Raw genomic sequence first — 27,253 nt, 5'->3', positions numbered from 1 at the left:
CTTCCCCTCACACTCTCCCACAGTTAAAGTCCCGGAGGGCCGCTCTGGGCACCTACCAGTTGATGTCAACCAGCGAGAAAGAATCAAAATGGCAGGAACACGGTCGCCTCTCGGTCGCCTCTCGCCTCTCGGTTGCCTCTCGCGCAGCTCTCCTCTCAGAACTGGACACCAAGGCGCATACGCAACAATGGGCCTAGGGTTGCGCAGCAACGGGCATGGTCTGAAGAGCGCATGCGCAGCTATGGGCGCGTGCGGCAATGGGCATGGTCTGAAATGCGCATGCGCAGGTATGAGCATGCGCAGCTAGGGGCATGCGCTCTGACTTGGGCTCCTGAGCTTGGAGTTGAGGTTTTCCTGGTGAGGCCGCAGAGCGTGGAAACCACCAGATCAGCAGTAGACAGGAAAGCGGGCTCGAAGTGTGGTTTTTCCCTACCCCCAATCATTCTTTTGCTTCCAGAAACTTTGTGAACAGACAGGCCAAGTGTAACCTTCATGGAGAATATGTCTCAAAAACGAGGCCGTGACAGAAACATACTTTAATACCATGCTTACACGGATACTTGGACGAATCACTTCCTACTGTGATTCTGGTTTTGTGTCATGCATACAAGGAATTTGCTCACTTCCATAAATTAAATACATTCACCCCTGTTTTCTTAAGTTCTTTGCTTGTGTTACTGCGCATATATCTCCACACAGTAAACGTTTCTCTGGATATACCTGTGGTCATTCGGTCAGTGTATGGTTTAGCAATACCCTTAGATAACGGTGCTAGGATTTAGGCTCAGTCCTCTATCACTTGCTGTGCAGCAGTACTGCATCCTGTACTCTACTTTCCCGTCAACAGACCAACAACTTGCTAGGCAAAGATCATGTTACAGCCTATCACTACAGTCATCATGTACAACATCCGTTTTCCTGTATACAACACTTTTAGAAGTTTTACATTGAGAAACAAGAAGGATTTCTAACTTAGAACTTGAATCCCCAAATCTGATTTGAATGGGATTCAATGACAAATTTTGTGTACACTCTGTTCCACCTTAATTGTGAGGATTAAATTAGGTGATATATGGTCGAAACCAGTTTGGCTCAGTGGATAGAGTGTCGGCCTGTGGACTGAAAGGTCCCAGATTCGATTCCGGTCAAGGGCATGTACCTGGGTTGCGGGCATATCCACAATAGGAGATGTGCAGGAGGCGGCTGATCTATGTTTCTCTCTCATCGATGTTTCTAACTCTCTCTATCTCTCTCCCTTCCTCTCTGGAAAAAATCAATAAAATATATTAAAAAAAAAATTAGGTGATACATGTATGGAACCCAGCTCAGAGAAGTGGTGATGGGTAGTATACACTCTATAAATGTGACTTATTATTCCTGTTATGAAAGATCTCAATAAATGAAGTTATTGTTGTAAATGCATAGCTGAGGATGTGGTCAGGTCATTCATTACCATGTAAGAGATTGAAATTATCCAGGCAAGGTAATAGAGCCATGACTTTTACCTTACTGGGTGTACAAAAATAAACAAGGCATGCGGCCCACCAGTGGTAAGTTTGACATGCTTGGCAAGATCGATATCAGCATACAACCAGGAGTAGGTAGCTTTCAAGTGATAGCATCATTAGAGCTATCTTACAGGGAAGATGAGCATCTCACAAAGTCTGAAGTAATGGGCACCTGAAGCATCCCCTCTGTCCCTGACCTGTAAGTAGGCTCTGATACTAAAAAATGAGATGCCACCCAGATAGAGCTGATCATGGGAAAGCCTACTGCTACACTGTTCCCAGCCTTGAGGACGCTTGCATTCCAGAGAACAGAAGAAGAGTTTTTACACACCAGTTCATTTAAAGAAGCTAGTGTACCTTTGTACCAAAGTTCAAGGAAGAGAGTACATGAAATAAAATGGCCTAATGTTGTTCATGAGGTCCTTTGTAAACATCCTAAACAAAGTATTCGGACGTAGTTTATTCAGAAGAATAATATATCATGACTACCCCTCTCCCTCCAAGAAATACAAGATTTTTTAAAACTTATAATGTTGCCCAAACCAGTTTGGCTCAGTGGATAGAGCGTCGGCCTGCAGACTGAAAGGTCCCAGGTTTGATTCCAGTCAAGGGCATGTACCTTGATTGTGGGCACATCCCCAGTAGGAGGTGTGCAGGAGGCAGCTGATCAATGTTTCTAACTCTCTATCCCTCTCCCTTACTCTCTGTAAAAAAACAATAAAATATAAAAAAATAAAACTTATAATGTTACCTATATAACACCATATTAACAGATTAATGGAAGGAAAAATCCTATGATCAGTTCAACAAATACACAAGTGTCTGATGGAGGATAACATACACTCATGATTAAAATTCTTACCAGATTAGGATTGGAATGGATCTTCCTTTACTTCACAGTGAACATGGTGAAATGTTAAAAATTTTCCATTTCCTATAACGAATAAAACAGCTTTGACAAACTAATCCCGATTCTATTAGCATTGTACTGGGTGGGGTCAGTGGTAAATTGAGAAAAGGAAACAAAGGCATATTTTTAAAAATCCTCACTGGAGGATATTCCTTCTATTGTTTTTTAGACAGTGTAGAAGGGTGGGAAACGGGGGTAGAGAGAGAGAGACATCAATTGAGAGAGACACAGTGATTGATTGCCTGCCTCATGGGACCCGACTGGGACAGGGGATAGAATCTACAATCTGGTAAGTACTCTGGATGGGTAATCGATTCCAAGACCCATAAATCCACATACTGACACTCTGACCACTGAGCTAAACCAGCCAAGATAGTATACATTTTTTTAAAGTCCTCACCCGAGGATATTTTTCAGTTCATTTTGAGATAGAGTGGGAGAGAGAGGGAAAGACAGAGAGAAATATCGATGTGAGAGAAACACACTGATTGGTTGCCTCCTGCGCAAGCCCTGACCAGGGCCCGGCTGGGGAGAAGCCTGCAACCAAGGTATGTGCACTTGACGAAAATCAAACCCGGGACCCTTCGGTCCACAGGCCGATGCACTACCCACTGGCTAGGGCCAAAGTAGCATAATTTTTAAAACAGCAAAGAAAAAATCTGTCAGCATTAAAAAATGATTGGATTGTGCATAACGAAACTTAGAAGCTATCTAGAAATAACCTTTTAGAAATAACAAGCATATATAGCAAGGCTGCTGGAAAGAATACCAATGTACAAATGTGTCTGCATATGAAAGCTCAATTGGAGTATAAAACGTCAGAAAATGATATAATTTTCAATAGTATCAACTACTTGGGAATACACTTCACAAAAGATTTGCAAGATTCCTTGGATAATGGTGTAAAACTTTATTGAGAGAACTTTAACAGTGAAGTATCCAACATAAAAATAATCTGTGTGTCTTCAGATCATCTTCCTTTAAATGGCTGGTTTTCCTTCCCCTGCAAGAGAAACATAACTGTTGGGAACATTCCTTAGTCTCATTAGATTTAGGTGACGTTAAAGGTACACAAAGGACAAAGTTTAGGTTTTATAAGATAGACTTCCAAGCATCTATTTTACCAATATTGATTAAACACACCACTCTTTCTAATGGTACTCAGAAACTAAAAGACTGTTCCAGCTCAGAGCACAGGAAATGAAATGAACCTATTAAAAGGTGGTTTTAAATAGTAAGCAAAGAATGTGTAAACTTTTTTGAAAAATCTGAACACCATCCAACAGAAAACTCTTAAGATAGAAAAGAAATTTACCAGAAATGCTTCTATTTAAAATACTATTCTGAATATAAGATAGTTAAAACAGAACTGTCACATTTGTTCCTGCCTATGTGAAGTAAATAGAAAGGCCCATACTGCCTTTGTTTCTTCCTTATGGTGCAGAAAAGAATAATGATTCTTGGGTTCCTTTAGCCCTTGTGTGATTGTTTAAATAGGGTAACCATGTGTCCCCAATTCCATGTGTATTCCTAGTGTAATTTTAAGTAATGCCTTTCTCACACTGTATGAGTTTCAATGTGTATAATCGCTTCTATAATCACACTAATTTTAAGTCAGTATCATCATTTTTTTACACCAAAATGTGAAGCTCATTTATAGAATGCCCTACAGCAAGGCAGAAATAAGAACAACAAAGACAAAACACACACACGTAAAGAAGAAGTAATGGGTAATGGAGAGACGGAGAGTTATGGAGAGGGGAAGGAAGAATGGGAGAATGAGAAAGATACCTAGACAAATAAAAAAAATGTTGCTTCTAAAAGTCAGTGCTTTCTAAAAACTTTACGGGTCCTGGTCAGGGCACGTGCAGGAGGCAACTAATTGAGGTGTTTCTCTCACATCGATGTTTCTCTCTTCCATTTTCTCTGCAAATTATTAAAAAATATCAATTGGAGCAGTAAATATGCCACATTGGATATGATTACAAAAGATTATACCCTAGTGCTCCTATTTTTATTTTTATTTTTTAATTAAATCTTTATTGTTCAGATTATTACATTTGTTCCTCTTTCCCCCCCCCCCCATAACTTCCTCCTCCCAGTTCCCGCCCCACTCTCCACCCTCACTCCCCACCCACTGTCCTCATCCATAGGTGCACTATTTTTGTCCAGTCTCTTCCCGCATCTCCCACACCCCTTTCCCCCCCAAGAATAGTCAGTCCATTCCCTGTCTATGTCCCTGATTCTATTATAATCACCAGTTCATTCTGTTCATCAGATTATTCACTTGATTTTCAGATTCACTTGTTGATAGATGCATATTTGTTGTTCATAATTTGTATCTTTACCTTTTTCTTCCTCTTCCTCTTCTTAAAGGACACCTTTCAGCATTTCATATAATCCTGGTTTGGTGGTGATGAACTCCTTTAGCTTTTCCTTATCTGTAAAGCTCTTTATCTGACCTTCAATTCTGAATGATAGCTTTGCTGGATAAAGTAATCTTGGTTGTAGGTTCTTGGTATTCATCACTTTGAATATTTCTTGCCACTCCCTTCTGGCCTGCAAAGTTTCTGTTGAGAAATCAGCTGACAGTCGTATGGGTATTCCCTTGTAGGTAACTGAGTTTCTTTCTCTTGCTGCTTTTAAGATTCTCTCTTTGTCTTTTGCTCTTGGCATTTTAATTATGATGTGTCTTGGTGTGGTCCTCTTTGGATTCCTTTTGTTTGGGGTTCTCCGCGCTTCTTGGACCTGTAAGTCCATTTCTTTCACCAGGTGGTGGAAGTTTTCTGTCATTATTTCTTCAAATAGGTTTTCAATATCTTGGTCTCTCTCATCTTCTGGCACCCCTATAATTCTGATGTTGGTACGCTTGAAGCTGTCCCAGAGGCTCCTTACACTATCCTCGCATTTTTGGATTTGTTTTTCATTCTGCCCCTCCGGTTGGGTGTTTTTTGCTTCCTCGCATTTCAAATCATTGACTTGATTCTTGTGCTCCTCTGGTCTGCTGTTGGGAGTCTGTATAATATTCGTTATTTCAGTCCGTGTATGCTTAATTTCTAGTTGGTTCCCCAACATAACATCGAGGGTCTCATTAGTTTTCTTGTAGATCTCATTAAGTTTGTCGGCGGCTTCTAAACAGTTCTTGAGAGACCTTAAAAGTGTGGTTCTGAACTCTATATCTTCCATTGACAATTTTGTCCTGTTTCTTTGTCTCCGCATTTTGTTATGCTTTCCTGGTGCACCCCCTAGTGGTCTTTGTGCGCAGTCTTGTAGTTAAGCCTTGATTGTTCAGTGCTCCTATTTTTATAAGGGACATTAACTCATTAAATCTGACAGTGGTGACAGTGAGCATGCTTAGCATAGGTGTCTTACTCACACCTGCCCTGAGCATCGATGATAGCCTGCACCCTCTCTACCTGATCAGAGAAACTAAAAACTAGACTATTTCTAGACACTCTATAATTCAATCACCTGATGCTTCATTGGGAAAGGGAATAAAAATGTAATTGTTTCCAAGAGCCAGAAGAATTCAAAATTTGACAGAATCTAAGAATAGGTATCCACATCTCCATATAGAAAAAGAAACATCAGTGGAGTATTTACTCATTATTTTAGTAGCTATGAGATTTCAGTTCAGATGTTAATATTTGACTAAATTAGATAATTCATGACAAGTTATAAACCAGAATATCACTGTATTCTTTCAAACACAACTAGAGAATTAAAGAATCAGCTTTGAAAATTAATTTAATATATTCGATTGAATTCACTATTTATGTAAGAGTAAATATTGGTTCTGCAATTAAAGACTCTCTATACTATCTAAAGCAATTTACAGATTAAATGCAATCCCTATTAAAATACCGACAGCATATTTCATAGATCTGGGACTAATACTCCAAAAATTTGTATGAAACAACCCCCCCCCAAAAAAAAAACTCTGAATAGTCACTGCAATCCTGAGAAAGAAGAAAGTTGGAAGAATCACAATACCAGACATCAAGGTACACTACAAAGCCACCATAATCAAAGCAGCCTGGTACTGGCACAAGAACAGGTGGATAGCTCAATGGAACAGAACAGAATCTCCAGAAATCAACCCAAGTCATTACACCCATTAATATTGGACAAAGAAGGCAAGAACCTACAATGGAGTCAACACAGTCTCTTCAATAAATGGTGCTGGGAAAATTGGGCAGATATATGAAAAAAAAAAAGAAAGAAACTAGACCACTAATTTATACCATACACAAGAATAAACTCAAAATGGATAAAAGACTTAAATGTAAGTTGTGAAACCATAAAAATCTTAGAAGAAACCGTAGGCATCAAAGTCTCAGACATCTATTGCAGCAATATGTTTACAATGTTTTTAATCTCCTAGGGCAGTGGTCGTCAAACTACGGCTTGCGAGCCACATGCGGCTCTTTGGCCCCTTGAGTGTGGCTCTTCCACAAAATATCACGTGTCGGCGGGCATGTACAGTGCAATTGAAACTTCGTGGCCCATGTACAGAAGTTGGTATTTTGTGGAAGAGCCACACTCAAGGGGCCAAAGAGCCTCATGTGACTCGCGAGCCGCAGTTTGTCGACCACTGTCCTAGGGAAAAGGAAACTAAGGTGAAAATAAACAAATGGGACTATGCCAAAATAAAAAGCTTCTGCACAGCACAAGAAACCATCAACAAAATGAAAAGGGAGCCCAATGCATGGGAGAACATATTTGGCAATGATACATCTGATAAAGGATTAATATCCAAAATGTATAAAGACCTTATACAATTTAACAAAAGAAAGACAAACAATCTAGGAGAACCAAGATGGCGGCATAGGTTAACGCCGGAGTTTGCTGCTTTGAACAACTACTTCAAAAGTGAAACCAAAAAACGGAAGGGACATCACCCAGAACCACAGGAACGCTGGCTGAGTGGAAGTCCTACAACTAGGAGGGAAGAGAAACGCATACGGACACTCAGAGGAGGCGCAGTGCTGATGTCAAATTCTGAGGTGCGGAGTGCGTGGAGTGGGCTGGCGGCGGAGGGCGCCATTGTTGTTTTCAATCGGGAGGGAGTCCCAGACTCTGAGCTCCAGATACAGGCGAGTCTTTAGGGACCCTGACTCAAACGGGAGAAGCGGGACTGTCTGGCTTCAGTCAGAGCGAGTGCAGCTTTCTCTCCGAGCTTTGCAGCGGGTGCTGGGACTCAGAGAGGCAGAGCCCCTGGGGACAGGACTGAGAGCCGCCATAACTGCTCTCTCCGGCCCACCCTATTGATCCTGTGCGACCCGCTCCGCCCAAGCCCTGCACAGAGGCATTTGCTGGATAGCCTCAGGCAAAGGCTAGATTAGCACCTCCCTAGAGGACAGAAGTTCTCTCACTGCTGACACAGCTGATTCTCATAGCCACTTGGCCTGGAGGTCAAACCCTCCCTGGAATTAGCTACAACAATCAAGATTTAACTATAAGACTGCGAACAAAGACCACTAGGGGGTGCACCAAGGAAGCATAACAAAATGCGGAGACAAAGAAACAGGAAAAAATTGTCAATGGAAGATATAGAGTTCAGAACCACACTTTTAAGGTCTCTCAAGAACTGTTTAGAAGCCGCCGATAAACTTAATGAGATCTACAAGAAAACTAATGAGACCCTCGATCTTATATTGGGGAACCAACTAGAAATTAAGCATACACGGACTGAAATAACGAATATTATACAGACGCCCGACAGCAGACCAGAGGAGCGCAAGAATCAAGTCAATGATTTGAAATGCGAGGAAGCAAAAAACACCCAACCGGAAAAGCAAAATGAAAAACGAATCCAAAAATGCGAGGATAATGTAAGGAGCCTCTGGGACAGCTTCAAGCGTACCAACATCAGAATTATAGGGGTGCCAGAAGATGAGAGAGAGCAAGGTATTGAAAACCTATTTGAAGAAATAATGACAAAAAACTTCCACCACCTGGTGAAAGAAATGGACTTACAGGTCCAAGAAGCGCAGAGAACCCCAAACAAAAGGAATCCAAAGAGGACCACACCAAGACACATCATAATTAAAATGCCAAGAGCAAAAGATAAAGAGAGAATCTTAAAAACAGCAAGAGAAAGAAACTCAGTTACCTACAAGGGAATACCCATACGACTGTCAGCTGATTTCTCAACAGAAACTTTGCAGGCCAGAAGGGAGTGGCAAGAAATATTCAAAGTGATGAATACCAAGAACCTACAACCAAGATTACTTTATCCAGCAAAGCTATCATTCAGAATTGAAGGTCAGATAAAGAGCTTTACAGATAAGGAAAAGCTAAAGGAGTTCATCACCACCAAACCAGGATTATATGAAATGCTGAAAGGTATCCTTTAAGAAGAGGAAGAGGAAGAAAATGGTAAAGATACAAATTATGAACAACAAATATGCATCTATCAACAAGTGAATCTAAGAATCAAGTGAATAAATAATCTCATGAACAGAATGAACTGTTGAGTATAATAGAATCAGGGACATAGAAAGGGAATGGACTGACTATTCTTGGGGGGGAAAGGGGTGTGGGAGATGCGGGAAGAGACTGGACAAAAATAGTGCACCTATGGATGAGGACAGTGGGTGGGGAGTGAGGGCGGAGGGTGGGGCGGGAACTGGGAGGAGGGGAGTTATGGGGGGGAAAAAAAGAGGAACAAATGTAATAATCTGAACAATAAAGATTTAATTAAAAAAAAAGAAAGACAAACAATCTAATAAGAAAATGGGCAAAGGACCTAAATAGATACTTCTCCAAAGTGGACCTACAGATGCCTAAGAGACATTTGAAAAAATGCTCAAAGTCACTGATCATCAGAGAGATGCAAATTAAAATGACAATGAGATATCACCTCACACCTGTCAGAATGGCTGTCATCAACAAATCAACAAATGATAAGTACTGATGAGTATGTGGAGAAAAGAGAATGACAAGTGGGAATGCAGACTGGTACAGCCATTATGGAAAACAGCATGTTGTTTCCTCAAAAAATTAAATATTGGACTGCCATTTGACCCAGTGATCCCACTTCTAGGAATATATCATAAGAAACCCGAAACACCAATCAAAAAGAGTATATGCACCCCTATGTTCACAGCAGCACAATTTACAATAGCTAAGATCTGGAAACAGCCCAAGTGCCCATCAGAAGATGAGTGGATAAAAAAGCTGTATTATGGTAAGTGAAATAAGCCAGTCAGAGAAAGACAACTGTCATATGATCTCAGTCATATGTGGAACCTAATGAACAAAATAAACTGATGAACAAAATGGACCCAGAGACATAGAAGCATAGAACAGATTGGGGAATCTCAGAGGGAAGGTGGGGGATGATGGGTGGGCAGGAAGTGATCAACCAAAGAACTTGTATGTATATATGCATAATCCATGGACACAGACAATAGGGTGTTAAAGGCCTGGTGTGGGGGTGGGCTAGAAGGGGTCAATAGGGGAAGAAAGGGTACAAATGTAATAGTTTTCAACTATAAAGATTTTATTTATTTATTTATTTTTTCTTTTTTTTTAATTAAATCTTTATTGTTCAGATTATTACATTTGTTCCTCTTTTTTTCCCCCCATAACTCCCCTCCTCCCAGTTCCCGCCCCACCCTCCGCCCTCACTCCTCACCCACTGTCCTCATCCATAGGTGCATGATTTTTGTCCAGTCTCTTCCCACATCTCCCACACCCCTTTCCCCCCCAAGAATAGTCAGTCCATTCCCTTTCTATGTCCCTGATTCTATTATAATCACCAGTTCATTCTGTTCATCAGATTATTTATTCACTTGATTCTTAGATTCACTTGTTGATAGATGCATATTTGTTGTTCATAATTTGTATCTTTACCTTTTTCTTCCTCTACCTTTCAGCATTTCATATAATCCTGGTTTGGTGGTGATGAACTCCTTTAGCTTTTCCTTATCTGTGAAGCTCTTTATCTGACCTTCAATTCTGAATGATAGCTTTGCTGGATAAAGTAATCTTGGTTGTAGGTTCTTGGTATTCATCACTTTGAATATTTCTTGCCACTCCCTTCTGGCCTGCAAAGTTTCTGTTGAGAAATCAGCTGACAGTCGTATGGGTATTCCCTTGTAGGTAACTGAGTTTCTTTCTCTTGCTGTTTTTAAGATTCTCTCTTTATCTTTTGCTCTTGGCATTTTAATTATGATGTGTCTTGGTGTGGTCCTCTTTGGATTCCTTTTGTTTGGGGTTCTCTGCGCTTCTTGGACCTGTAAGTCCATTTCTTTCACCAGGTGGGGGAAGTTTTCTGTCATTATTTCTTCAAATAGGTTTTCAATACCTTGCTCTCTCTCATCTTCTGGCACCCCTATAATTCTGATGTTGGTACGCTTGAAGCTGTCCCAGAGGCTCCTTACACTATCCTCGCATTTTTGGATTCTTTTTTCATTTTGCTTTTCCGGTTGGATGTTTTTTGCTTCCTCGCATTTCAAATCATTGACTTGATTCTTGCGCTCCTCTGGTCTGCTGTCGGGCGTCTGTATAATATTCGTTATTTCAGTCCGTGTATGCTTAATTTCTAGTTGGTTCCCCAATATAAGATCGAGGCTCTTATTAGTTTTCGTGTAGATCTCATTAAGTTTATCGGCAGCTTCTAAACAGTTCTTGAGAGACCTTAAAAGTGTGGTTCTGAACTCTATATCTTCCATTGACAATTTTTTCCTGTTTCTTTGTCTCCGCATTTTGTTATGCTTCCTTGGTGCACCCCCTAGTGGTCTTTGTTCGCAGTCTTATAGTTAAATCTTGATTGTTGTAGCTAATTCCAGGGAGGGTTTGACCTCCAGGCCAAGTGGCTATGAGAATCAGCTGTGTCAGCAGTGAGAGAACTTCTGTCCTCTAGGGAGGTGCAAATCTAGCCTTTGCCTGAGGCTATCCGGCAAATGCCTCTGTGCAGGGCTTGGGCGGAGCGGGTCGCACAGGATCAATAGGGTGGGCCGGAGAGAGCAGTTATGGCGGCTCTCAGTCCTGTCCCCAGGGGCTCTGCCTCTCTGAGTCCCAGCACCCACTGCAAAGCTCGGAGAGAAAGCTGCACTCGCTCTGACTGAAGCCAGACAGTCCCGCTTCTCCCGTTTGAGTCAGGGTCCCTAAAGACTCGCCTGTATCTGGAGCTCAGAGTCTGGGACTCCCTCCCGATTGAAAACACCAACTGTGCCCTCCGCCACCAGCCCGCTCCGCGCACTCCGAACCTCAGAATTTGACTTCAGCACTGCGCCTCCTCTGAATGTCCGTATGCGTTTCTCTTTCCTCCTAGTTGTAGGACTTCCACTCAGCCAGCGTTCCTGTGGTTCTGGGTGATGTCCCTTCCGTTTTTTGGTTTCAATTTTGAAGTAGTTGTTCAAAGCAGCAAACTCCGGCGTTAACCTATGCCGACATCTTGGTTCTCCTCTCTATAAAGATTTAATTTAATAAAAATAAGAACTCTCCCATTTTACAAATTATATTAGAGATGGTACTACAATCTACTTCAGTGTCTCAACATATTTCATACAGCCAATATTCATTACAAATGTATTATGCATTTGTAACTGCAGAAATCATAAGAGAATTCAAAATTTATTACCTGTTGTTTAAAGTACTTATATTCAAAAGAATTCAAAAGAAAATGTTTTCAAATATTAGAATTCAATTTGGCTTTGAACCAGTGTGTTTCTGTATGGCTATCATCAACAAATCAACAAATGATAAGTACTGATGAGTATGTGGAGAAAAGAGAATGACAAGTGGGAATGCAGACTGGTACAGCCATTATGGAAAACAGCATGTTATTTCCTCAAAAAATTAAATATTGGACCAGTGTGTTTCTGTATCTGATTATCTATAAGTCAGGCAATCATTCATTTGGAGTCTGAGCTACGGTACAAAGTATCATTACCTGTGACGTCTATTCATGTAACAATATGTTATCTCTGGTTATTAAAGGTATGATATTATGAAAATCTGAAAATACATAAATTGCATTCTTAATGAGTAAAATACCTGTTTCTGGCATTTCAGTGGGCTCTGGATTTGCACAAGCATACCCGATGATTTCAGGATCATCTCCACCCTCAACCCCAGTCACTGGTTTCTCCAGTTCTTGAACATCAGCTTCAAGGTCAGCTCCTTAGAAAGAAAGTTATCAATTTCAGCAGTAAACATGACATATAAATTAGGAAATGTTAATATTAATTTATTGTTTTTTATATGAAAAAAGACTGTAATCTGGTGTGATATGAGTGATAGAAAGATGGACTTCACATCCTTGTTTTTCTGTACTATGAAACTTGTTGTAAATGACAATGTGAAGATCAACCCCAAGACATGTACATTTCCTATATATGACCATAATGTACTAATATGTGTAGAGAGCACCAGCCATCAATGATATCTGAAGTGTACATTATGGATAGGATTTTTATTACCATTAAAATATAATTATATAATCTCAAGTAAACAACATCACATCTAAAGGAACTAGAAAAAGAATAAAGCCCGAAGTCAGAAAGAAGGAAATCAGAAAGATCAGAATGAAAATAAACACAATAGAATTTAAAAAGTAAACACAAAAGATGAAGGGATTAAAGAACATATATGCATACCCCATGGACATGATCAATAGGTTGGTGAAGGCCAAGGGAAGGAGATCTGGGAGTGGGAAGGGGTGGGGGTGGGGGTTGGACACCTGCAATAATGTGAACATTAAAAAATTTTAGTAGCCCCAGGCTCCTCAAATGTGCATGAACAGCAGAGCCTTACGCAGCAGCAACTGCCCGCAACCATCAGAGGAGCAACTACTGCACGTGACCACACGAGGAGCAGCCGCCTCACAACCCCCCCACCCCCCCTTAGAGCAGCCACCACCTGCGACCTCGTGAGGAGCAGCCACTGCTCATGACTGTGCAAGCAGCCACCGCTCTGAAACCACATGAGGAGCAGTTGCCCAGAGACTGCCCAAGCAGTCGCTGCCCCTGACCACCTGAGGAGCAGCCACTGCCCACGACCGCGCGACCTGCCACCAAGTTCACTGCTGCAGGTACAGGCCCGCACGACTCGACATCTAGATCCTTTGGTGAGAGCAAAAATGGGGAGACAGTAGAATAACCCCCAAAGGAAAGAAAAGCAGGAATTGCCAGAAAAGGAACTAACTGAAACGAGGCATGCAATATGTCAGAAAAAGAATTTAGAATAACTGTCATACAATCCATAAACCAGATATATGAGAAAATCAACAACCTATGCAAGAAACAGGAGGAAATAAAGAGTGATATAGCAACAATAAAAAACACTATGAGAACTTTCAAGAGTAGACTAGGAGAAGCAGAGGACTGAATTAGCAAATTAGAAGACAGGGAAGCAAAACACACCCAATCTGAACTGTAATTGGAGAAAAAAATCACAAGACAGGAGGAGAGCCTGAGTGATCTTTTGGAGTACATGAAAGCAGCACCATACATATAAGGGTACCAGAATGACAAGAAAAAGAACAAGGGTTAGAAAAACTATTTGAAGAAATAATGTCAGAAATCTTCCCTGATTTGGGGAACAAAAAAGTCACACAAGCACAGGGAGTCCCAAACAATATGAACTCAAAAAGACCCACAGCAAGACACATCGTAATTATAATGGGAAACGTTCAGGACAAAGAAAGAATCTTAAAGGCTGCAAGAGAGACAGAAAGTTACCTACAAGGGATCTCCCATTAGGTTATAAAATGGTTTCTCAACTGAAACATAATCAGGCCAGAAAGAAATGGAAGGAAGTATATAAAGTGATGCAAAGCAAGGGACTGAATTGAAGAATACTCTATCTAGCAAGGCTATCATTCAAAATTGAAGGGGAAATGAGGAGATTCACAGACAAAAAAGCCTAAGGGAGTTTATGACTACCAAGCCAGCAATGCAAGAAATGCTAAAGGGACTGTTGTATATAAAGAAAAAAAAGGGGGAAGAAGGAACACAGACACACACAAAAAAATGGCTACAAACAAGTGCCTAACAATAATAACTTTAAATGTAAATGGCCTACATGCTCCAATCAAAAGACATGGAGTGGCTGAATGGATAAGAAAACATGACCCATATACATGCTCTCTACAAGAGACCCACCTCAGAACAAGAGACTCACACAGACAGAAAGTGAAGAAATGGAAAAATATCTTTCAGCAAATGAAAATGAAAAAAAAAAGCTGTGGTAGCAATACTTATATCAGACAAAATAGACCTCAGAGTGAAGGCCATAACAAGAGATAAGGAAGGCCACTTCATAATACTAAACGGATTGATACAAGAAGAGGATACAACTCTGGTAAACATATATGCACCCAATGCAGGAGCACCCAAATACATAAAAAAAACTCTTGCCGAAACCGGTTTGGCTCAGTGGATAGAGCGTCGGCCTGTGGACTGAAAGGTCCCAGGTTCGATTCCGGTCAAGGGCATGTACCTGGGTTGTGGGCACATCCCCAGTGGGAGATGTGCAGGAGGCAGCTGATTGATGTTTCTCTCTCATGGATGTTTCTAACTCTCTATCCCTCTCCCTTCCTCTCTGTAAAAAATCAATAACATATATTAAAAAAAAGAAGAAAAAAACTCTTGAAAGATATCAAGGGAGAGATCAACAGCAATACAATCATAGTAGGGGACTTTAATAACCCACTGACATCACTGGATAAATCCTCTAGTCAAAAATCAGCAAAGAAACTGCAATCCTAAATGTCTCACTAGATCAGATGGACTTAATTGACATCTTCAGAACATTTCACCCTAAAGCTACAGAATATACATTCTTCTCAAGTGCACATGGGACATTTTCAAAGATAGACCACATACCTGGTAACAGGCAAAGTCTCTCCAAATTCAAGGAGATTGAAATCATACCTAGCATATTTTCAGACCACAATGGCATAATACTAGAAGTCAACTACAATAAAAACAATAAAAAAATCCAAACACTTGGAGGCTGAATAGCATGCTATTAAACAATGATTGGGTTACTAAAGAGATCAAAGAAGAAATTAAAAACATCCTGGAAACGAATGCTAATGAAAACACACCAATCCAAAATCTATGGGACACAGTGAAAGCAGTCCTGAGAGGGAAATAAACAGCATTACAGGTCTACCTCAAAAACAAAAACAAGGAAAAGGAGAACCAAGATGGCGGCATAGGTTAATGCCAGAGTTTGCTGCTTTGAACAACTACTTCAAAAGTGAAACTAAAAGACAGAACGGACATCACCCAGAACCACAGGAACGCTGGCTGAGTGGAAGTCCTACAACTAGGAGGAAAGAGAAACGCATACGGACACTCAGAGGAGGCGCAGTGCTGAAGTCAAATTCTGAGGTGCGGAGTGCGCGGAGTGGGCTGGCGGCGGAGGGAGCGGTTGGCGTTTTCAATCGGGAGCGAGTCGCAGACTCTAAGCTCCAGATACAGGCGAGTCTTTAGGGACCCAGACTCAAACGGGAGAAGCGGGACTGTCTGGCTTCGGTCAGAGCGAGTGCAGCTTTCTCTCCGAGCTTTGCAGCGGGTGCTGGGACTCAGAGAGGCAGAGCCCCTGGGGACAGGACTGAGAGCCACCATAACTGATCTTTCCAGCCCACCCTGTTGATCCTGTTGGACCCGCCCTGCCCAAGCCCTGCACAGAGGCATTTGCCGGATAGCCTCAGGCAAAGGCTAGATTAGCACCTCCCTAGAGGACAGAAGTTCTCTCACTGCTGACACAGCTGATTCTCATAGCCATTTGGCCTGGAGGTCAAACCCTCCCTGGTATTAGCTACAACAATCAAGGTTTAACTATAAGACTGCGAACAAAGACCACTAGGGGGTGCACCAAGGAAGCATAACAAAATGCGGAGACAAAGAAACAGGACAAAATTGTCAATGGAAGATATAGAGTTCAGAACCACACTTTTAAGGTCTCTCAAGAACTGTTTAGAAGCCACCGATAAACTTAATGAGATCTACAAGAAAACTAATGAGACCCTCGATGTTATATTGGGGAACCAACTAGAAATTAAGCATACACTGACTGAAATAACGAATATTATACAGACTCCCGACAGCAGACCAGAGGAGCGCAAGAATCAAGTCAATGATTTGAAATGCGAGGAAGCAAAAAACACCCAACCGGAAAAGCAATATGAAAAACGAATCCAAAAATGCGAGGATAGTGTAAGGAGCCTCTGGGACAGCTTCAAGCGTACCAACATCAGAATTATAGGGGTGCCAGAAGATGAGAGAGAGCAAGGTATTGAAAACCTATTTGAAGAAATAATGACAGAAAACTTCCCCCACCTGGTGAAAGAAATGGACTTACAGGTCCAAGAAGCGCAGAGAACCCCAAACAAAAGGAATCCAAAGAGGACCACACCAAGACACATCATAATTAAAATGCCAAGAGCAAAAGATAAAGAGAGAATCTTAAAAGCAGCAAGAGAAAGAAACCCAGTTACCTACAAGGGAATACCCATACGACTGTCAGCTGATTTCTCAACAGAATCTTTGCAGGCCAGAAGGGAGTGGCAAGAAATATTCAAAGTGATGAATACCAAGAACCTACAACCAAGATGACTTTATCCAGCAAAGCTATCATTCAGAATTGAAGGTCAGATAAAGAGCTTCACAGATAAGGAAAAGCTAAAGGAGTTCATCACCACCAAACCAGGATTATATGAAATGCTGAAAGGTATCCTTTAAGAAGAGGAAGAGGAAGAAAAAGGTAAAGATACAAATTATGAACAACAAATATGCATCTATGAACAAGTGAATCTAAGAATCAAGTGAATAAATAATCTCATGAACAGAATGAACTGTTGAGTATAATAGAATCAGGGACATAGAAAGGGAATGGACTGACTATTCTTGGGGGGGAAAGGGGTGTGGGAGATGCGGGAAGAGACTGGACAAAAATCGTGCACCTATGGATGAGGACAGTGATTGGGGAGTGTGGGCGGAGGGTGGGGCAGGAACTGGGAGGAGGGGAGATATGGGGGGGGGGGAAAGAGGAACAAATGTAATAATCTGAACAATAAAGATTTAATTAAAAAAAAAACAAAAACAAGAAAAACTGGTAATAATCTAACTCTACAACTTAAAAAATTAGAAAGAGACCAACAAGAAAAGCCCAGAGTGAGCAGAAGGAAGGAGATAATAAAGATCAGAGCAGTAATAAATGAAATAGAGACAAAAAAACAACAATACAAAAGATTAATGAAACCAAGAGCTGGTTCGTTGAAAGGATAAACAAGATTGATGAACCTCTAGCCTGGCTCACCAAGGAACAAAGAGAGAGGAACCAAATAAACAAAATCAGAAATGAAAGAGGTGAAAGAACATCAGGCCCCACAGAAATACAAAAGACCATAAAACAAATACTATGAACTCTACTCCAATAAACTAAACAACCTAGAGGAAATGAACATATTCCTAGAAAAATATGACCTTCCAAAACTCAATCAAGAATAAAAAAATCTCAACAGACCAATAACTAAGGAGGAAATTGAAGCAATCAACAAAAAGCTTCTAGCATTTTTTGATTGGATTATTTATCTTCCCTTTGTTAAGTTGTATGAGTTCTCTGTAAATTCTGGAGATTAAGCCCTTATCAGAAATATCATTGGCAAATATGTTCTCCCATGCAGTGGGCTTTCTTCTGGTTTTGTTGATGGGTTTTTGTGGGGTTTTTTTGCTGTGCAGAAGCTTTTTATTTTTATGTAGTTCCATTTATGCTGGGGTCCTGCCCCAGCGGGTCCAGGGGTCCCCAAAGGCGTAGACGGAGTCGGCGAAGAAGGAATGACACGGAGACAGCGTTCAGTTGATCTCTTGCCAGGCTCTGCCTCCAGGCTCCAAGGCCAGTCCCTGTCTAGGATCCTCCGGCATGCTCTCGCCAGCGAAGTTCTTCTGTCTCTAGAGAATGTTCTGTGTAGGTTCTGTGCCTAGGCTCTGTCTCTCTTGGTCCTGTCTTCCAAGCCCTGTGTCCTTAGTTCTGTGTTCTGAGTTCTGTGTTCTGAATTCTGTCTCCTGAGTTCTGAGTCTTTCTGTCTTGTTACAACTGTATTTATACCAGTTGATTCAATCCTATCAATCTCTATTACAAAGGTTAGGGCGTTTCTTATCTCCATTCCAGGGAGAAAAGATTATGTAGTTTAAGCATGATTGTTCGTAGTTAAAGGGATTAATTACCCGCCTGGCACTTAGTTGAGGGGTTTTATTCCCTCCCTAACTTCAGGGGAAAATCCCTACCTGGGGATTCAACCTTTCTCGGAGAGGTGACTTTGGTTAAAACACAGTGCCAAGAAGGTGAGCAAACATATTAAGAAAAGTATGCCATATATGCCAGGTCCCTTGAAACAGCAAGGATGGACCGGCTCCCGGCAAATTCCCCCTTTTTTATTTTTTAAAAGCAAGCATTAAAAAGAAAAACCTGAAACGCTCTCTTGTATCCATTTTAAGAGTAGGATTGGCGCTTTCTGCTATTACCTGAGTCCTGATCTATCACCCCAGGGAGAGCTTGCCAATCCTGCACTTTCCCGGGGTGGAAAGGCTGCAGTGGGGTTAAGGATAAGGCTCCTTGGGCCTACCTTCTCCCATGCCTCTACATTTACCTTTCCGGCACCTTTCCTTCCTCAGAAAAGCATGGACGTATTTCTTGTATAAAATGTTCTGTCTGACTGGGAGTAACCTTAATTCCTCTGCTAGCAAGCACATATGTTAAAAGATCAATACAGAGTCTTTTTTCTTTAGACTCAGTATGGCACATCTTCTTAATCTAAAGATCAATACAGAGTCTTCTTTCTTTGGACTCAGTATGGCACATCTTCTCAATCTAAGTTCTGTACTATCCACCTTCTTACCCTACTTATCCTCTATAGGGGGGTCTGTAGCACCCTGGTGGAGTCCTATCCGTCCCGAGTGTGGGGTTCTCAATGGGGGGGGGGGCTTACCTAAGGGAATCCTGTTCCAGGGGTTCCCAAAGGTGTGGACGGAGTTGGCGAAGACTATCCACCCTCTTCCTACGGTGGAGTCTGATCCGTCCCGAGTGTGGGGGTTCTCAATGGGGGAGGGGGGCTTACCTAGGGGAATCCTGTTCCAGGCATTCCCAAAGGTGTGGACGGAGTCAGCGAAGACTATCCACCCTCTTCCTACGGTGGAGTCCGATCCGTCCCGAGTGCGGGGCGCTTACTTAGGGGTCCCTGTTCGGGCGCCATATGCCGGGGTCCGACCCCAGGGGGTCCAGGGGTCCCCAAAGGTGTGGACGGAGTCGGCGAAGAAGGAATGACACGGAGACAGCGTTCAGTTGATCAGCAGCCTAGCCAGGATCTCCAGCCAAGTTCTGGTCTTGATCTCCAGAGAGGCTCTGCTTCAGATCTCCAGCCAGGTTCAGTCCGGGTTCTCCAGCCAGGTTCTAGTCAGGCTCTCCTGCCAATCTCCGCAGTCAGGTTCAGTCCAGGATCCCCTGCCATGTTCTCCCGCTAGGCTCTGTCTCTAGGCTCCGAGGCCGGTCCCTCTCCAGGATCCTCCGGCATGCTCTCTCCAGCGAAGTTCTTCTGTCTCTAGTTCTGTGTTCTAAATTCTGTGTTCTGAGTTCTGAGTCTTTCTGTCTTGTTACAACTGTATTTATACCAGTTGATTCAATCCTATCAATCTCTATTACAAAGGTTAGGGCGTTTCTTATCTCCATTCCAGGGAGAAAAGATTATGTAGTTTAAGCATGATTGTTCGTAGTTAAAGGGATTAATTACCCGCCTGGCACTTAGTTGAGGGGTTTTATTCCCTCCCTAACTTCAGGGGAAAATCCCTACCTGGGGATTCAACCTTTCTCGGAGAGGTGACTTTGGTTAAAACACAGTGCCAAGAAGGTGAGCAAACATATTAAGAAAAGTATGCCATATATGCCAGGTCCCTTGAAACAGCAAGGATGGACCGGCTCCCGGCACATTTATTTTCTCCTTAGTCTCCATTGCCCTAGGAGCTGTGTCTGTAAAGATATTACTGCTACATATGTCTGCTATTTTGCTGCCTATTGAGTCTTGTAGGATTTTTATCGTTTCCCATCTTACATTCAAGTCCTTTAGCGATTTTGAGTTGGTGTTTGTGTATGGTGTGAGTTGGTCATCTAGTTTCATTTTTTTTGCACATATTTGTCTAAATTTCCCAGCACTATTTATTAAAGAGACTGTTTTGACTCCATTATATGCTCTTGCCTCCTTTGTCAAATATTAATTGAGCATAATGGCTTGGGTTGATTTCTGGGTTTTCTGTTCTGTTCCATTGGTTTCTATGTCTGTTCTTGTGCCAGTACCAGGCAGTTTTGAGAACCGTGGCTTGGTAATATAGCTTGATATCTGGTATTGTGATTCCTCCAACTTTGTTCTTCTTTCTCAGGATTGCTGTGGCTATTCGGGGTCGTTTTTAAATTCCAGATGAATTTTTGGAGAGTTTGTTCTAGATCTTTGAAATATGCTGTTGGTATTTTAATGGGTATTGCATTGAATCTATAGATTGCTTTGGGTATTGTGGACATTTTAATGATAAACAATCCAATCAAAAAATGGGCAACGGACCTAGATAGATACTTTTTGAAAGTGGACATACAGAAGGCAAAGAGATATATGAAAACATACTCAAAATCACTAATTGTCTGAGAGATGCAATAAAAATTAATATTTCAAGAAAAACTATTTTAAATATACCAACATTAGCATTTCATTTTTAAATCCATTCATCTGCTGATGGGCACTTAGGCTGTTTCCAGATCTTAGCTATGGTGAATTGTGCTGCTATGAACATAAGGGTGCATATATCCTTTCTGATTGGTGTTTCTGATTTCTTGGGATATATTCCTAGCAGTGGGATCACTGGATCAAATGGGAGTTCCATTTTTAACTTTTTGAGGAAACTCCATATGGGGATGCAAAGATGGTACAATATCCGCAAATCAATAAACATGATACATCACATAAACAAATTGAAAGAAAAAAACCACATGGTTATATCAATTGATGCAGAAAAAGCATTTGACAAAATCCAACACCCATTTCTGATAAAAACTCTCAGCAAGGTGGGAATAGAAGGATCATACCTCAACATAATAAAAGCCATATATGACAAACCCACAGCCAACATCATACTCAATGGACAAAAACTAAAATCATTTCCCCTAAGAACAGGAACAAGATAGGGATGCCCACTCTCACCACTCCTGTTCGACATAGTACTGGAAGTATTAGCCATTGCAATTATACAAGAAGAAATAAAAGGCATCCAAATTGGAAAAGAAAAAGTAAAACTGTCCTTATTCGCAGATGACATGATATTATACACAAAAAACCCTAAAGACTCCATCAAAAAACTATTAGACTTAATAAATGAATTTGGCAATGTAGCAGGATACAAAATTAATGCCAAGAAATCTATGGCATTTCTATACACCAATAGTGAACTTACAGAAAGAGAGACTAAAAAAGCAATCCCATTTATCATCGCACCAAAAAAATTAAGCTACCTAAGAATAAACTTAACTAAAGAGGTAAAAGACATCTACGCAGAAAAGTACAGGACGATGAAAAAAGAGATAGAGGAAGACATAAACAGATGGAAGAACATACCGTGTTCATGGATTGGTAGAATCAACATCATTAAAATGTCCATACTACCCAAAGCAATCTATAAATTCAACGCACTTCCCATTAAAATACCAACGTCATACTTCAGAGATCTAGAACGAACTCTCCAAAAATTCATCTGGAATAAAAAAAGACCCCGAATAGCTGCAGCAATCCTGAAAAAGAACAAAGTAGGTGGGATCTCAATACCAGATATCAAGTTGTATTACAAAGCCACTGTTCTCAAAACTGCCTGGTACTGGCACAAGAATAGGCGAATAGATTAATGGAATAGTATAGAGAGCCCAGAAATAGACCCGAACCAATATGCTCAATTAATATTTGACAAAGGAGGCAAGAGCATACAATGGAGCCAAGACAGTTTCTTCAAGAAATGGTGTTGGGAAAATTGGACAGATACATGCAAAAAAGTGAAACTAGACCACCAACTTACACCATACACAAAAATAAACTCAAAATGGATAAAGGACTTAAATGTAAGATGGGAAACCATAAAAATACTAGAGGAATCCAAAGGCAACAAAATCTCAGACATATGCCGAAGCAATTTCTTCACTGATACAGCTCCTAGGGCAGTGATGGTGAACCTATGACACGTGTGTCAGAGGTAACACACGAACTCATTTTTTGGTTGATTTTTCTTTGTTAAATGGCATTTAAATATATAAAATAAATATCAAAAATATAAGTGTTTGTTTCACTATGGTTGCAAATATCAAAAAATTTCTATATGTGACACGACACCAGAGTTAAGTTAGGGTTTTTCAAAATGCTGACACGCCAAGCTCAAAAGGTTCGCCATCACTGTCCTAGGGCATTGGAAACTAAAGAGAAAATAAACAAATGAGACTACATCAAAATAAAAAGCTTCTGCACAGCAAAAGAAACCACCAACAAAACAACAAGAAAGTCCACTGCATGGGAGAACATATTTGCCAATGTTATCAATGATAAGGGTTTAATCTCCAACATTTATAGGGAACTCATACAACTTAACAAAAGGAAGATAAACAATCCAATCAAAAAATGGGCAAAGGACCTAAATAGACACTTTTCAAAAGGGGACATTCAGAAAGCCAAAAGAAGTATGAAAACATGCTCAAAGTCAGTAATCATCCGAGAAATGCAAATCACAACAACAATGAGGTACCATCTCACACCCGTCAGAACATTTATCATCAACAAATCAACAAATGACAAGTGCTGGAGAGAATGTGGAGAAAAAGGAACACTCATGCACTGCTGGTGGGAATGCAGGCTGGTGCAGCCACTATGGAAGACAGTATGAACTACTTCTCAATGAGTCAAGTGCTCAGGCTCAGTTTTCTCACTTATAAAATGGGGCTACCATCCCTGTACAAATAGGCTTGGTTTCAGGTGTTCTATGATGGGCTGACGTGGCCCTCTGCCCAGGCTGATAAACACTGCTTACACTTGTGATGTAATAACTGAGAAGGCCACTCAAAACGTTTTAAGATGAACTAATTAAAATAGAAAACAAACACACATTTTTGTAGTTAAAACTATACAGTTTGCTCTGGTTTAGCAAGGATTGTACGTTCAAGAACACAACATAAATTATGTAGAGGGAAAACTCATAGTGAAAGAGTGTGCACAGCTGTAAATGATACAACCTTAAAATTTTCAACCAATTTCCAGGAAATGTTTGCATTGCTTTTTTTCTTAAATATATTTTTATTGACTTCAGAGAGGAAAGGAGAGGTAGAGAGAGAGATAGAAACTCAATGATGGGAGAGAATCATCGATTGGCTGCATTATGCATGTCCCACACTGGGGATCAAACCCGCAACTTGGACATACGCCCTGACCAGAATCTAACCTGACCTCCCAGTTCATAGGTTGCTGCCCAGTCACCGAGCCATGCCAGCGGGCTGCACAGCTTTTTTATGCTTTCTTTCCCAAAGCTATGGTTTGTCACAATACATGATAGACAGACAGATTCCCAGCTCCCCACAGTCTTCTTTCCCTTCACCTTGAACCTCAGGTGCTCCTGCATGTGCTTGCTCTTCATCAGGTGCAATATCCTGACTCTCAGTGGGTGGCTCCTCTTGTTGAGGTTGTTCATCCCTGGGCTGCTGGTCCTGGGGGGAAGGGGGGGTGCGTGTGTGTGTGAGAAAATAAAAAGTTTTGTTGTTAATACATGACAATCATAAAAATATACATAATATACACACACATACACATAATCATGAATAAGAATAAAGGCATTTTATAGACATGATATATATATTCTTAATATTGTTTCTCTTCCCTCTGCCTGGTTCCTTGGAGAGGAGCTGCCCACAGGACTTCTGAAGCTCTTTTAAACTCTCCTGGGATGGATGTGGGCAGTCCGTGTTAATAAGCACGAGAACGGAGTCATAGGGGATATTTCCACTGGCAATACCAGAGTGGAAACCTCCTGGATCAAGGTTTCCTTCCTAAGGACTCCTCCTGGGCCAATGTTACTCCCTTATCAGCATGGAAACTTTTAACACTGTACCTAAAGGCATTCAACAAAACTTACAGAAAAATACATTTCTGGTCATAGACAGTTCAAATATCAAAGCACTCACAGCCACGGCTCCAACTGGCTGATCTGATTCTTCATCTTCTACTAGTATTGAACTCCAATCGAGCCTTGGTGTTATATGCCGATTCATATTTCACACTGAGAGTAGAACATTTTGATTAGGAAAATGTACTTAAGAGGATAACTAGACCACCTCCATGGCTAAATGTTTTCTTTCATTTTTTAATTTATTTGTTTTTATACTTGAAATTCCATTTTGATTTCTATTTTTGTGTTCCCAAGTCATTATTAACATTTTATTGAAATAATTGGGGTGACATTTGTTAATAGAATTACATATAGGCTTCATTTAAACAATTCTATAATTCATCACCTCTATGTTGTAATGTGTCTTTATCATGCAAATTGCAGTCTCCTTTTGTCACATTTATCACCCTTTACCCTCTTCCACCTCTCCCGCCCCCTTTTCCCTCTTGTAATAACCATACAGCTGTCTGTGTCCATGAGGTTTTTTGTTTAAGCCCTTCACCTTTTTCAACCAGCCCACCTACACCCTCCCCTCTAACAGCTGTCAGTCTGCTTTCTGTGTCTATGAGTCTGTTTCTATTTTATTTGTTTGTTCACGTTCATTAGATTCCACATGTAAATGAAACCATGTTCCTGGGTAGGAAGAATTAACATCATTAAAATGTCCATACTACCCAAAGCAATCTATTAGAATACCAATGGTGCATTTCTAGAACAAATATTTCACAGAATGATATGGAACCACAACAGACTCAGAATAGCCACAGCAACTTTAAGAAGAAAATTGGAGGCATCATCCTGTCTGATATCATACTGCAAAGCCACAGCAATCTAAACAGCATGGGCTTGCAAAGAAACAGATATATACAGGGTGTACCCACAAATGTATACACACACTTTGATCAACTACAAAGGCAGTGTTTATTAAACTACATGTCATTTACATTTAACAGCTATTAGCTGTTAAAGTCTGCCTACAGTTTTTGGGATACCTTATAGATGAAAGGAAAAAATTAAAGAGCCAAAAATTATTATTTTTAAAACTTACAGTTTAGTTTAAGTTTGAAAACACTTTAAAAAGGAAGACCCAGCGTAAGTAAGTGAAAGTGCACAGGCTTTGCGGTTATACCAAATACAGGGGCTTGCCAAGCCACTATGTCGTGGCCATGCTGGTGGCGTCATCACCTCGGGCAGGTGAGAAAGATGACACCCGGCTTCCCGTTTTCGGAGACACGTGGGAAAATGCTGCTTGAAAGCCCGCTGGAGTGACTACTGCTCCTGCCACACGCCCAGCGAGGAGGCCCCTTCCCCCGGAAGTTCAGCTGCATCAGCCGGGAAGGCTCGGGCTGTGCGTGCGGCCTGTGCTGCCTTCACATGACCAGGAGGCAGCGGTGACTACAAGCGACACATGGGGCTGTGCCCGCTGCTCCCGCGGCCCCTGCTTGGTGCCTACACATCTCGGGGCGCAGGCCCAGGGCCTCGCAGGGCAGTCCCGCAGCACCCCGTTCCTAGGCCCTTCCTTGACCGCCCGCCCCCCCCCCCCCCCCCGCATGACCAGGAGGCAGCGGTGACTACAAGCGATACACGGGGCTGTGCCCGCTTCTCCCGCGGCCCCTGCTTGGTGCCTACACATCTCGGGGCGCAGGCCCAGGGCCTCGCAGGGCGGTCCCGCAGCACCCCGTTCCTAGGCCCTTCCTTGACCGCCCCCCCCCCGCATGACCAGGAGGCAGTTGTGACTACAAGCGATACACGGGGCCGTGCCCGCTGCTCCCGCGGCCCCTGCTTGGTGCCTACACATCTCGGGGCGCAGGCCCAGGGCCTCGCAGGGCAGTCCCGCAGCACCCCGTTCCTAGGCCCTTCCTTGACCGCCCCCTCCCCCCCACCCGCCCAGGGCCCCGCGGAGGGCTGTGGGTTCTGTTCTGTGGGCCGTGCCAGGTGAATTCCAGGACCCAGACACCTGTAATAATGTCCGCCAAACCCTCTACCTGGCCCCTGCCCTCGCAGGCCCAGCACCCTCCTAGTCCGGGTCACGCCAGGGCTTCGAGGCCCACGGCCGCCATGATGGCTGAGAGGAGAAAGGCGCTGACCTCGAGGCCCTTCCTCCTAGGAGGCCACGGAACCCGCAGCCCCGCCCCACCGAAGCCCGCGGGCCTTCCCCTCACACTCTCCCACAGTTAGAGTCCCGGAGGGCCGCTCTGGGCACCTACCAGTTGAGTCTCAGGTAACGAGAAAGAATTGAAATGAAGGAACGCAGCGACCTTTCGCCTGCTCTTCTCCCGGAACTCGGACTGCAAAGCACGTGTGCAGCAACGGATGTGAGCTGATATGCACATGCGCGGCAGTGGGCGTGCGGGGCAATTGGCATGGTCTGAATTGGGCATGCGTAGCTATGGCATTCACAGATAAGAGCATGGGCATCTAGGCACCCGCGCAGGAATGAGCATGTGTATCTAGGATCCCGAGCATCTAAGAGCATGCGCATCTAGGAGCACGCGCATCTAGGAGCACGCGCACGTGTGAGCATTCACTTTGATTTGATATCCTGATGCAGAAGCTGAGGTTGAGTATAAGAGCATTGAAATCTCTAGGTCAGCCCTGGTCAAGGAAACGGACTTGAAGTGTGGTTTTGCCCTTCCCCCAAT

At 42.2% G+C, this 27,253-nt stretch overlaps 1 long non-coding RNA gene across 1 annotated transcript; it reads right to left on the bottom strand.

The window, feature by feature from the left end:
- Positions 1–3,313: 3,313 nt before the first annotated feature.
- LOC132223879 (uncharacterized) lies at positions 3,314–26,907 on the bottom strand. The gene is made up of 5 exons (XR_009450543.1): positions 26,819–26,907; positions 24,628–24,722; positions 24,045–24,153; positions 12,427–12,552; positions 3,314–3,421 (listed from the first exon to the last, which is right to left on the bottom strand). It is a non-coding gene; the product is annotated as an uncharacterized LOC132223879 (long non-coding RNA).
- Positions 26,908–27,253: the final 346 nt, after the last annotated feature.

The sequence above is a fragment of the Myotis daubentonii genome, chromosome X (assembly GCF_963259705.1).
Source record: "Myotis daubentonii chromosome X, mMyoDau2.1, whole genome shotgun sequence".
Classification (NCBI taxonomy): Eukaryota; Metazoa; Chordata; class Mammalia; order Chiroptera; family Vespertilionidae; genus Myotis; species Myotis daubentonii.
This window is presented reverse-complemented; position numbering and strand designations above follow the sequence as displayed.